Raw genomic sequence first — 12360 nt, 5'->3', positions numbered from 1 at the left:
TAAATCTCCACACCCTCGTTTACTTATTCATTTAGCAAACATTTACCAGTCACTGATAGTGCCAGGCCCTGGAGGGGGGTGTCAAGGACTCAAATAAGTCCTTGTCCTTGAGGAACCCAATGGTGGCAAGAGACAGAAATAACCAGAGCACAATGCACCATGTGAAAAGGGCAGTGGTGGCAATGGCCTGGTGTGGGAGTATTCTGCCCCCAAGCTGCCAAGTGTTGCAGAAAATCCCTAAACCAGATCAACTGGTGAGACTACAGGAAGGCCCTCCTTCCTGATAACTAGTTTTTAAGGTCCATCTTGCCTTCCTTTTCCACAGTGCCACCTTTCTTTCTCTAGTTTGCTTCTTGTTCTTTTCATGTGTCAGAGGGAAAGGGGGTGAAGACTTCTGCCTCATAACTCATAATTTCATGTTTTTCATAAAAAACTATGCTGTAAACAACAGAAAAGTTAGCATTTCATTTTTGCTCACTTTTCTTAAGACATAGGTTTTGATTTCTCTGGAAATAAAGACAGGATGGAGACAGCTCAGACCTGTATATCTAAACATTCATTGAGCACCTCCTATATGTTGGCACTAAGACTATGGTAGTGAACACAGTCCCTGCCCCCATGATTCTTAAGCCATGGGAGTTTGCTGTTCTGGTGAAAAAAGTGATGATGCGCCCTGGCTGGTTTGGCTCAGTGGTAGATCATTTGACTCACGGACCAATGAGTCTCAGGTTTGATTCTGGCCAAGGGCATGTACTTCGGTTGCGGTTCGTCCCCGGCCCTGGTCAGGGTTGGGCAGGAGGAAACCAGTCGATGTGTTGATGTTTCTCATGTTGATGTTTCTCTCTCCCTCCCACTCTGTATGAAGATAAATAGAAAAATATCCTCAGGTGAGGATTTAAAAAAAAAGGAAGAAGTAATGATGCAAAGGGGCATAGGCAGGAAAAATTCAAGAGGCAGACTAAGATCTAACTTTCTATGGTAGTCACAGGTGTTATCTTTAAACTAATTCCATAGGAGAAAAGTTACAGGAATTTTAATAGCCTTTGTTGGTATATAGATGCTCTATATGTTATATGGTTTTATGGGGGTTACCCAGAATTTTCTTTACTGTTCCTGGGGCTGTCCTGTACACTACAAAAATGTCTCAAAGATAGGCTCATACTTGGTGAATTCTTGGAAAATATATATTGATAGCTACATACATAGGATTAGCCATCCTTAGAAATCTCACAGAGCCCTGGCTGGCTGGTGTGGCTCAGTTTGTTGGGCATCATCCCATGCTCTAAAAGCTTGCTAGATCAATTCCCGGTCAGGTCACATGCCCAGGTTGGGGGCTCAATCTCCGGTAGGGAGCGTGCAGGAGGCAGCTGATTGATGTTTTGCTCTCACATCAATGTTTCTCTACCTCTCTCTAAAAATTAATAATACAAAATATATATTAAAAAAATCTGCCCTGGCTGGTTTGGCTCAGCAGTTAGAGCGTTGGCCCGCGGACTAGGAGACCCGGGTTCGGTTCCCGCTAAGGGCACGTACCTTGGTTGCCGTTTGTCCCCAGCCCCGGTCGGGGTTGTGTGTGTGGCAGCCAGTCAATGTGTGTCTCTCACATCGATGTTTCTCTTTCTTTCTCTTCCTCCCTCTCTCCCTCCTGCTCTATCTAAGGATAAATGCAAAAAATGTCCTTGAGTAATAATAAAAAAAAAAGAAATCTCATGGAGTTCATTTATTCATTCACAAATATTTATTAAGCTCCTACTACAAAGGGAAAAGTATGTGAAAAGGCCCTGGGATTAGGAGTGTGCCTGGCCTGTTGGGAATGGCAAAGAAGCCATTGTAGCTGGAGTAGAGTGAGTAAGGGAGAGAGTAGTCTTAAAGGATGGAATAAAGTCATAGAGCTAATGGGCAAAATCCAACAAGTCGTAGTTAAGACTTGGGCTTTTATTCCAAATTATATAGAAACCACTGCAAAGTTTTGGGCAGAGGTGTGATACAATCTGACAATATTTTTTTTTTTTCAAACTGCATTTGTTTGTTTATTTAATCCTCACCAGAGGATATTTTTCCATTGATTTTTAGATACAGTGAAAGAGAGGGAAAGAGGGAGAAACATGGATGTGAGAGAGACACATCGATTGGTTGCCTCCCGCACGACCCCTACCAGGGCCAGGGACAAACCTGCAACCCAGATATGTGCCCTTGACTGGGAATTGAACCCGAGACCCTTTGGTCCAAGGGATGATATTCTAACTGCTCTAACCACTGAGAAAACCAGCCAAGGCAATTGATAACAATATTTTAAAGTAAAAGGATCACTGTGGCTGCTGTATTGAGAACAGACCAAAAAAGGAAGGCAGGACTGGGAGACGTTAAGCACACTAGTGTTGACAGTATTTACTACTACCAAAAAGTGGAAGCAACGTAGTGTCCATCAACCAATAAATGGATAAACAAAATATCCCCATACAGTGAAATATCATTCAGCCATGAAAAGGAATGAAGTAGTGGCACATGCTACAACATGAAAAAACTCTGAAAAAAATTATGCTATGTGAAAAAGCCAGACACAAATGATGACATAATGTATGGTTCCATTTATATGAAATGTCTAGAATATGCAAATCCATAAAAACAGGAATATTGGTGGCCAAAGGCTGAGGGGGAAGGAGAATGGAGAGTGACTGCTATTGGATACAGCTTTCTTTCTGAGGTAATAAAAGTATTTTGGAATTAGAAGTATGTTCACATACTAAAAAATCACTGAACTGTATACTTTAAATTGATGACTTTTTTGGTATGAGAATTATATCTCAAAAAAAGAATGGAAAGAGTCTGGCCAGTGTGGCTCAGTGGCTGAGCGTTGACCCATGCACCAAGAGGTCGCCAGTTCAATTCCAGGTCAGGGCAAATGCCCAGGTTGGGGGCCCGATACTCAGTGAGGTGCATGCAGGAGGCGGCCAATCGATGTTCTCTCTCTCCCTCTCACTTCCTCTCTCTCTAAAATCAATAAAGGAAAAAAAAAGAAAAAAGAATGAAAAGAGAAATTGGAAACAGTAAATACAGACAGATCTTTCAGAGTTTTATTGTAAATAGGAAGAGGGAAAGAACAGTTGTTGGAAAGGCAGCTGGGGTAAAGAGCAGGATTTTAAGGTGGGAGAGAATATCAACTATTTATTTGTATGTTGATGGGAACAATCCAGTGAAAAGCAGGACAGAAAAGGAAGGCTTGCCAGAGCACAGTTCCTGAATAGGTGACAGGTTAGGATGGAGGGAACAAACAAGAAGAAAGGTTGGCCATAGCATATGCACTTCATCTGTAGGAACAGGAGGAAGGCAGAGGATTAGAATGCACGGTACTGGTTAGCTGGAATATGGTAGGTGGATTATGGAAAATCTGTGATAGCTTAAGTTTTCTCAGTGACTAGGAAGCAAGGCCACCAAGTGAGTAAGAATGGAGGAGGAAGGGTTGCAAGTGGGAGGAGATTAGAGAGGTTTGAAAATTGGAAAAAAAAACCCGGCCACTGCCTATTTGTGTACAGCCTGCAAGCTGAGGATGGTTTCTATATTTTTTACTGGTTGAAAAAAAATCAAAAGAAGAATATTTAATGACATGAAAATTCTATGAAATTCAAAATATAATGTCCACAATTAAAAAAAAAAATTTAAGCCATGTCCATGAGTTCTCTCTTTTTTATCTTTTTTACTCAATCCCTCCTCACCCCCACGCCCCCATCTGCCTGCTCTATATTTTGCTTGGTAGTTCAGTTTGTTCATTAAATCACACATGAGTGAAGTCATATGGTACTTGTCTTTCTCTAGCTTATTTCACTTAGCACAATGTTCTCCAGTCCATCCATGCTGTCGCAAAGGCTAAAATTTTCTTCCTTTTTATGGCAGAGTAGTATTCCACTGTGTAAATGTACCACCGCTTTTTTATCCACTCATCTACTGAGGGACACTTGGGCTGCTTCCAAATCTTGTCTGTAAATAACGCTGCAATGAACATAGGGAGATATATATATTCTTTCGAGTTAGCGTTTCAGGTTTCTTTGGATAAATTCCCAGAAGAGGAATAACTGGGTCATAAAGCAGTTCCATTTTTTATTTATTTATTTTTATCCTCACCCGAGGACATTTTTTCATTTTTTGTTCAGATAGAGTGGGAGGGGGAGAGAGAGAGAGAAACATCAACGTGAAAGGGACACATCGAGTGGCTGCCACCCGCATGACCCAACCAGGGCAGGGGACAAACTGCAACCGAGGTATGTGCCCTTAGTGGGAACCAAACCCGGGTCTCTCCGGACCGCAGGCCAATGCTCTAACCACTAGCAAACCAGCCAGGGCCCATTTTTAATTTTTTGAGGAAACTCCATACTGATTTTGACAGTGGCTGCACTAATCTGCATTCTCAACAGTGCACAATGGTTCCCTTTTTTCCACATCCTCTCCGACACTTGTTATTTGTTGATTTATTGATGACAGCCATTCTGACAGGTGTGAGGTAATATCTCATTGTGGTTTTAACATTAACTAAAATTTTAGTGGAACCTAGCCACACCCATTCATTCATGTATTGTCTAGCTGCAAAAGCAGCTGAACAGTTGCAACAGACCTTGTATGTTGCCTTCAAAGTCTGAAATATTTACTACCAGAAAAAGGTTTTTGGCCCACGGTCTAGGCCCTTGCTACTCAAAGTGTTTGTCCATGCTCCAGCAGCAGGCACATACCTGGGAAGTTATGCAGAATCAGAATCTAACAAGATGCCCAGATAAGTCATATGCACATTAATGCTTGAGAAGCACTGCTCTGAAATGGGAGAGTGGCTGGACTCAACAAATGTAGGGTTTTGAGGCAGCACTGAGGGCCCACTTGAAATTAGTGGTCATGAATATGAAGTGAGGCCAGTCGGTTTCCTCCCATCTCACTCAGCTGCCAGAGGGGCAGGTTGGTGAGTAGGGTAAGAACTGGACTTACCAGGGTTATGGTTTCACCAATGAGTACAAGAATGGGCAAGATGGAGACTTCTGGGCAAGATGGCTGCGTAGGTGAATGCGGTATCGAATCCTCTCACAACATCAAAGTTACAACTAAACTACAGAATAACCATAATTCAAAACCGCCTGAACTCAAGCTGAATGGAAGTCCTACAACTACAAAATTAAAATAGCAGCCATATTCAGACTGGTAGGAGGGGCAGAAGCACGAGGGGCTGGTCCCACACCCACGTGTGGTGGATAAAAATCAGGAGGACACCTCGGCTAGGAAGTCCTCCCTGAGGACTGAGGGGTTCCCGTCCCACACCAGGTGCCCTGCTCAGGGTTCCAGTGCACATACTTACTCGGACTTGCATCCTCCAGGCTCCAGCATGAGGGAGGCAGCTTGAAAGGCACCAGAGACATCCAGGGAAGAACTGAGCTGTTTGGCACTGGAGCGAGGGCTGGAGAGGGGGCTTTCTCGGGGACAAACGTGCTGTCAGAGGCCTTTGTTCCTTTGGTGAGCCCTTCCCTGGGGCGGCAGACAGAAGCCATATCTGGGACTCCAGCAACCTGGCTCACACTGTTTGCCCCACCCTGGTGATTCCCTGAGGCCCTGCCCCACCCAACTTTCAGTCCATCCAAGCTGTTGCCAGTTGCTTTACCATAGAATTGGCCTGTCTTGAATCCTGCTTCAGGTTTTCTTAAATTCTTTCAAACAAGCAGCATCTGGTCTCAGCTAGCCCCATACCTCTTGTTTTTTTTGTTTTTTTTTTTCTTTTTTATCCTCACCCGAGGACATTTTTCCATTTTTTGATCAGGTAGAGTGGGAGGGAGAGAGAGGAACAGAGACAGAGAAACATTGATGTGAAAGGAACACATCGAGTGGCTGCCACCCACACAACCGACCAGGGCCAGGGACAAACTGCAACCGAGGTACGTGCCCTTAGCGGGAACCGAACCCGGGTCTCTCAGGACCGCAGGCCGACGCTCTAACCGCTGAGCCAAACCGGCCAGGGCCCATACCTCTTGTTAAGTAATACACAGAAACAAACACAGGGTGGCAGCCAAAATGAGGAGACAAAGAAACAGGTCCCAGGTGAAAGAACAGAACAAAACTCTAGGAAAAGAACTAAACGAAATGGAGATAAGCAACCTAACAGATGCTGAGTTCAAAACACTGCTTATAAGGATACTCAATGAACTTAGTGAGAACCTCAGTGAACTTAGTGAGGGCCTCAAGAGCATAAAAAAGGACCAGTCAGAAATGAAGGATGCACAGTCAGAAATGAAGGCGGCACTAACTGAAATAAAGAATAATTTACACAGATTCAATAGTAGAGAAGGTAAAGCCAAGAAGCAAACCATCAATTTGGAATATAAGGAAGCAAAAAAACACCCAATCAGAACAGCATAAAGAAAAAAGAATCTAAAAAAAAAAATGAGGAGAGTGTAAGGAGCCTCTGGGACAACTTCAAGCATGCCAACATTTGCATCTTGGAGGTGCCAGAAGGAGAAGAGAGAGAACAAGAAATGGAAAACCTATTTGAAACAATAATGGCAGAAAACTTCCCTAACTTGGTGAAGGAAACAGACATACAAGTCCAGGAAGCACACAGAGTCCCAAACAAGATGAACCCCAAGAGGCCCACACCAAGACACATCATCATCAAAATGCAGAATGTTCAAGACAAAGAGAGAGCCCTGGCCGGTTTGGCTCAGCGGTTAGAGCGTCGGCCTGCGGTCTGGAGAGACCCGGGTTCGGTTCCGCTAAGGGCACGTACTTCGGTTGCAGTTTGTCCCCGGCCCTGGTTGGTCGTGCGGGTGGCAGCCACTCGATGTGTCCCTTTCACATCGATGTTTCCCTCTCTCTCTCTTCCTCTCTCTCCTTCCCACTCTATCTGTACAAAAAATGGAAAAATGTCCTCGGGTGAGGATAAAAAAAAAAAAAAAGACAAAGAGAGAATCTTAAAAGCTGCAAGAGAAAGGCAGCTAGTTACCTACAAGGGAGTTCCCATAAGAGTGTCAGTTGATTTCTCAAAAGAAACTGTGCAGGCCAGAAGGGAGTGGCAAGAAATATTCAGAGTGATGAAAAGCAAGAACCTACAACCAAGATTACTCTATCTTGCAAAGCTGTCATTTAGAATCGATGGGCAGATAAAGAGTTTCCCAGACAAGGAAATGCTAAAGGAGTTCATCACCAGCAAATCATTTATTATATGAAATGTTGAAGGGTCTTCTTGAAGAGAAAGATAAAATATATGAACAAACAAAATGGTAATGAATACACATCTATTGACAACTGAATCTACAAACAAAATGAACAAGCAGAACAGAAACATTCTCATAGATACAGAGAACATTTTGTTGGTTGCCAGATGGGAGGGGGGTTGGGGGAATGGGTGAAAAAGATGAAGGGATTAAGAAGTACAAATTGGTTGTTAGACTGACAAACCTCAAAGGGAATGGAGATTCGGGGATGGGAAGAAATAAACCAAAGAACTTATACGTATATATGCATAACCAATGGACACAGAATACAGTGTGGGGAAAAGCTGGGGGGGGGCAGGAGTGGGGAGGAGGGGGTCAATAGGGGAAAAATGAGGAACATCTGTAATACATTCAACAATAAAGATAAGTTTTAAAAATAAATAATAAAAAAAGAATGGGCAAGATGTATACGAGTGGTTGATATAATTTAAGTTAAGGAGGGAAGAAGAGATATGGAGGGACAATGGAGAGAAAAGGGAAAAAGTGATAGGTTCACTGGATTGATGGTCTCAGTGAGGTGGAAGTGCTGTTAGCGTTAGGGTTCTAGAGGAAGTGAGCAGCAAGGAAGCAAAGAATGAAATAATGCCAAGGTGAAAGGTATGACAAGGGACTGAGTGGCTACAGTGTGGTGGAGGACAAGATCACTGGATGAGAGGAGACCAAGGGGCTGGAAGTCTGCATGGATATTGAATTCACCAAGAACTGTGGTAGGAATAGTGTTTGACAGAGTGATGATGAGCCAGGAGCTAAATCTGCAGAGTGAAAGGGAGAGGCTCCGAGACAGGTAATCAACTATAATGACAAAGAGCACCGTGGTGTTGGGACTGTAGCAATAATCCCCATGGGTCTCCTTGTTTCCACTCTTCCCTCCACCCCATCTGCTCTCCACACAGCTACCCAACAGATCTTTATAAAATACTTATATAATTGCCACTTACTCTTCAAATGCTTTCAACAGCTCCCATTTGCCTTCAGGAGTCATTTTGAAACTATACTCTAAGGAATCCTCTTGGCTGGGCAGAAGCACTTCAGGGGTTACTCAAACAAAAAGTGTTCAGGCCAAACAGTGAAGATGGAAACTACCCTGTTCTTCTACTTTGTCTGTTTGATGTATTAGAGTTCATTGATTCACTCATCAAATATTTATTGAGTACTGGCCCTGGCCAAGTAGTTCAATAAATATCATTCCGATACGCCAAGGTTGTAGGTTTGATTCCTGGTCAGGGCACATACAAGAATCAACCAATGAATGCATAAATAAGTGGAACAACAAATCAATGTCTCTCTCTCTCTCTATCTCTCACTGAATAAAAGTTTTTTTAATCTTAAAAAAAATCTATTCAGCACCTATTATGTGTGAGGCACTATTCCAGATTCTGGGAATACAGCAGTGAACAAAACACACAATCCAGGCCCTCATGAAGTTTACATTGTAGGGAGGGGGTCAGACAATAAAGAAAAAATATTTATGTCAGATAAGTTCTATGGAGAAAAATAAAGCAGGAGAGTGTGGTTAGGAAATGTTGAGTGGAAGGCAGAGGTGGCAATTTTATTTATTTGTTTATTTATTTATTTAATTGGTTTTTAGAGAAAGAGAAACATCAATATGAGAGCGGAACATCGATTGGCTGCCTCCTGCATGCCCCCTACTGAGGACCAAGCCCACAACCTGGGCATGTGCCCTGACCAGGAATAGAACTAGCAACCTTTCAGTGCATGGGTACATGGGTTGACACCCAACCAACTGAGCCACACCAGCCACAGCCAGAGGTTGCAATTTTAGCTAGATAAGGTGATTAGGGAGAAGCTGACTTATGAATAAAGACCTAAAGAGATGGATGGAAGAAGCTTCCAGATAGAGGGAACAAGTACAAAGGCCCTGAGATGGGAACATAACTGGCCAGTGTGACCAAAGCAGAGTGAACTGAAGATGAAAGCAGTTGGAGATAGGCCAGAGAAGTGGGGGTGGAAAGGTTTCACGCTGTTTGTGCTTTGCATGCCATTGTAGAGACTTGGATTTTTTTTTTAATCCTCACTGGAGGACACTTTTGCATTTATCTTCAGACAGAGCAGGAGGGAGAGAGGGAGGAAGAGAGAGAAACATGGACATGAGAGAGACACATCGAGTGGTCACCACCCACACAACACCAACCAGGGCCAGGGACAAACTGCAACCAAGGTATGTGCCCTTAGTGGGAACCAAATCCAGGACTCTTTGGTCTGCGAGCTGACTGTCTAACTGCTGAGCCAAACCGGCCAGGGTGAGACTTGGATTTTTTACACAGAGTGAGATAATGATCAAACAGGTGATTGACACAATTGGATTGGTTTTAACAGGATCATTCTGGCTGCTGTGCTTAGAAGAGACTGTGTGAGGAAAGTCAGAAAAAGGGAGGAGAGTTAGGAGGCTTTGTAGTAATCTAAGAGACAGAGGATTCTTGAGCCAGGGTGGGGGCAACGAGGAGCATTTGGATTCCAGTTATATTTTGAAGAGAGAGCAACAGGATTTGCTATAGGGCAGTGATTTTCAACCGGTGTGGCAAGAGGCACACTGGTGTGCCATAAGAACTTTTATTTATTTATTTATTTATTTATTTATTTATTTATTTATTTATTTATATCCTCATTCGAGGACATTTTTCCATTTTTTGTTCAGGGAGAGTGGGAGGGAGAGAGAAGAAGAGAGAGAGAGAAACATCGACGTGAAAGGGACACATCGAGTGGCTGCCACCCGCATGACCAACCAGGGCCGGGGACAAACTGCAACCGAGGTATGCGCCCTTATCAGAAACCAAACCCGGGTTTCTCTGGAATGCAGGCCGATGCTCTAACTGCTGAGCAAAACCGGCCAGAGCCATAAGAACTTTTAAAACATGCAACACCTGCCGGGCCGGTGTGGCTCAGTGGTTGAGCATCGACCCATGCACCAAGACATCGCCAATTTGAATCCCAGTCAGGGCACATGCCCAGGTTGTGGGCCCAATCCCCAGTGTGGGGCATGCAGGAGGCAGCCTATCGATGTTCTCTCTCATCAATGTTTCCATCTCTCTCTCCCTCTCCCTTCCTCTCTCTCAAAAATCAGTAAAGAAAAAAAAAATTTTAATAAATAAATGAAACATGCAATACCTGCCCAGCTGGTGTGGCTCAGTGGATTAAATGTCCTCCCACGGACTGAGAAGTCCCAGTTTGATTCCCAGTCAGGGCACATGCCTGGGTTGCAGGCTTAATCCCTGCAGGAGGACGTGCAGGAGGCAACCAACTGATGTATCTCTCTCATATTGATGTTTTTATCTCTCTCTCCTTTCCTCTCTCTCTAAAAAATCAATAAAAACATGTGAATGATAACTTTTTTTGTATCTTATACCTACATAATAGAACAGTCCATGAGTGATACATATCTATTGTTAAATAATTGAAATACAGTATAAAATCAATTACTTTTTCAATGTAAAATAAAACATGTTAAATAAAAAAAATCAATGAAAACATATATATATATATATATATATATATATATATATATATATATATATTTTTTTTATCCTCACCCGAGGACATTTTCCCATTTTTTTGTTCAGGTAGAGTGGGAGGGAGAGAGAGGAACAGAGAGAGAGAGAGAAACATCGATGTGAAAGGAACACGAGTGGCTGCCACCCTCTGGGGACAAACTGCAACCGAGGTAAGCGCCCTTAGCGGGAACCGAACCGGGGTCTCTCAGGACCGCAAGCCGAAGCTCTAACCGCTGAGCCAAACTGGCCAGGGCTGAAAACATATTTTTAAAAACACCATGCAACACCTGATTAGTCAGTGCACTGACCTCTTTTCCCTTAGATTGTCAAATTAAAAAATTACAACAGCCAACACAACAATATATGTCCAGTGTGAATGAATCAAAATTATACCTATTTTTTGTAAGATCAGCAAAAAATATTTTTTGGTGTGCTGCAGAATTTTAGTAACTAGTTTATGTGTACCATGAGATGAAAAAGGTTGAAAATCACTGCTATAGTCACTGCTATAGGGTGTAAGATTGAAATAGGGGTTAAGAGAAAGAGAAGAGTCACAGGTGGGTATCTATATAAAATGGCTTTAAAACAAAAAAAAAATTATTCTGCTTGCCCTGGCTGGTGTTTCTCAGTGGTTAGAGCATCAGCCTGCACACCAAAGGGTCTTGGGTTTGATTTCTGGTCAAGGGCACATACCAGAGTTGCAGGTAAGGGAGGCAACCAATCCATGTGTCCCACTTTGATGTTTCTCTCTCTCTCCCCCTTTCCCTTCCTTCCACTCTCTCTAGAAATCAATGGAAAAAATATCCTTGGGTGAGGATTAACAACAACAAAATTATTCTGCTAAAGAAGTTGCAAATTATTTACCTCCAGGAAAAAGCTCAGACTCCTGGGCCTACCCTGGGAGGCCCTGGATACCTGCTCTTGGACCTCTACACTTTTGCAAATATAGTTCCCTCTTCCTGGAAAGCCATCCCTCACTCCCCTTCTCTGCTTTCTCCTATTTCTATGTCGGGATTTTCCTCAAGCAGCCCCTTCTCTGAAGACCTCCCCCACCACACACCCTCTACTGCCCAATCTGTCCCAATATTGCACATAGTAAGGGTACTCACCTTCTCAAGTGAATACATGTATCCATTCCAAATCTTTTTCTCTTTCTCTACGTGCCTTTATTCTCTGCAGAAGTCTGCTCAGCCTCCTAATTTCCCGTACTCTAAGCTAACTACTGTGTGTACCATTTTGGTTTTCCTTCTCTCCACCTCACAAGTTCTCTCTCAAATATAACACACTACTTTTGCTGTAGGAAGGGGGAGTTATTCTAAGAAATAAATGAATATTTGAAATTAAATAAAAATGAAAGATTCCGATATCTTCCAAAAAGAAACAATGGAAGGTGAAATCAGCAACTAGTAAAAATTACCTATGGGGGAAAATAGCCTATGGGGGAGGGAAAAAGGGGGAGAGACTGGGATAGTAGCTAGACCTTTGTAAATGTTTTATCTCTGGTTTTGTCTGTGGACCAATATAAATGTGTTTTTAACTTTATGTTGAAATATAACACCTATACAGAAAAGTGCATAAAACAGAAGTGTACAGTTAGATGCATTTTCACAAAG

The 12360-nt window shown here is 42.9% G+C and overlaps 1 long non-coding RNA gene across 2 annotated transcripts in view; it reads right to left on the bottom strand.

Moving 5' to 3' along the window:
• The window catches only part of LOC118636422, a 30001-nt gene that overhangs the window by 13433 nt on the left and 4208 nt on the right, over positions 1–12360 (bottom strand). The window lies entirely within an intron of this gene.

This window comes from Molossus molossus, unplaced genomic scaffold, assembly GCF_014108415.1.
Source record: "Molossus molossus isolate mMolMol1 unplaced genomic scaffold, mMolMol1.p scaffold_m16_p_2, whole genome shotgun sequence".
Lineage (NCBI taxonomy): Eukaryota > Metazoa > Chordata > Mammalia > Chiroptera > Molossidae > Molossus > Molossus molossus.
Note: the sequence above shows the minus strand (reverse complement) of the source record. Positions and strands in the feature narration are given on the sequence as shown.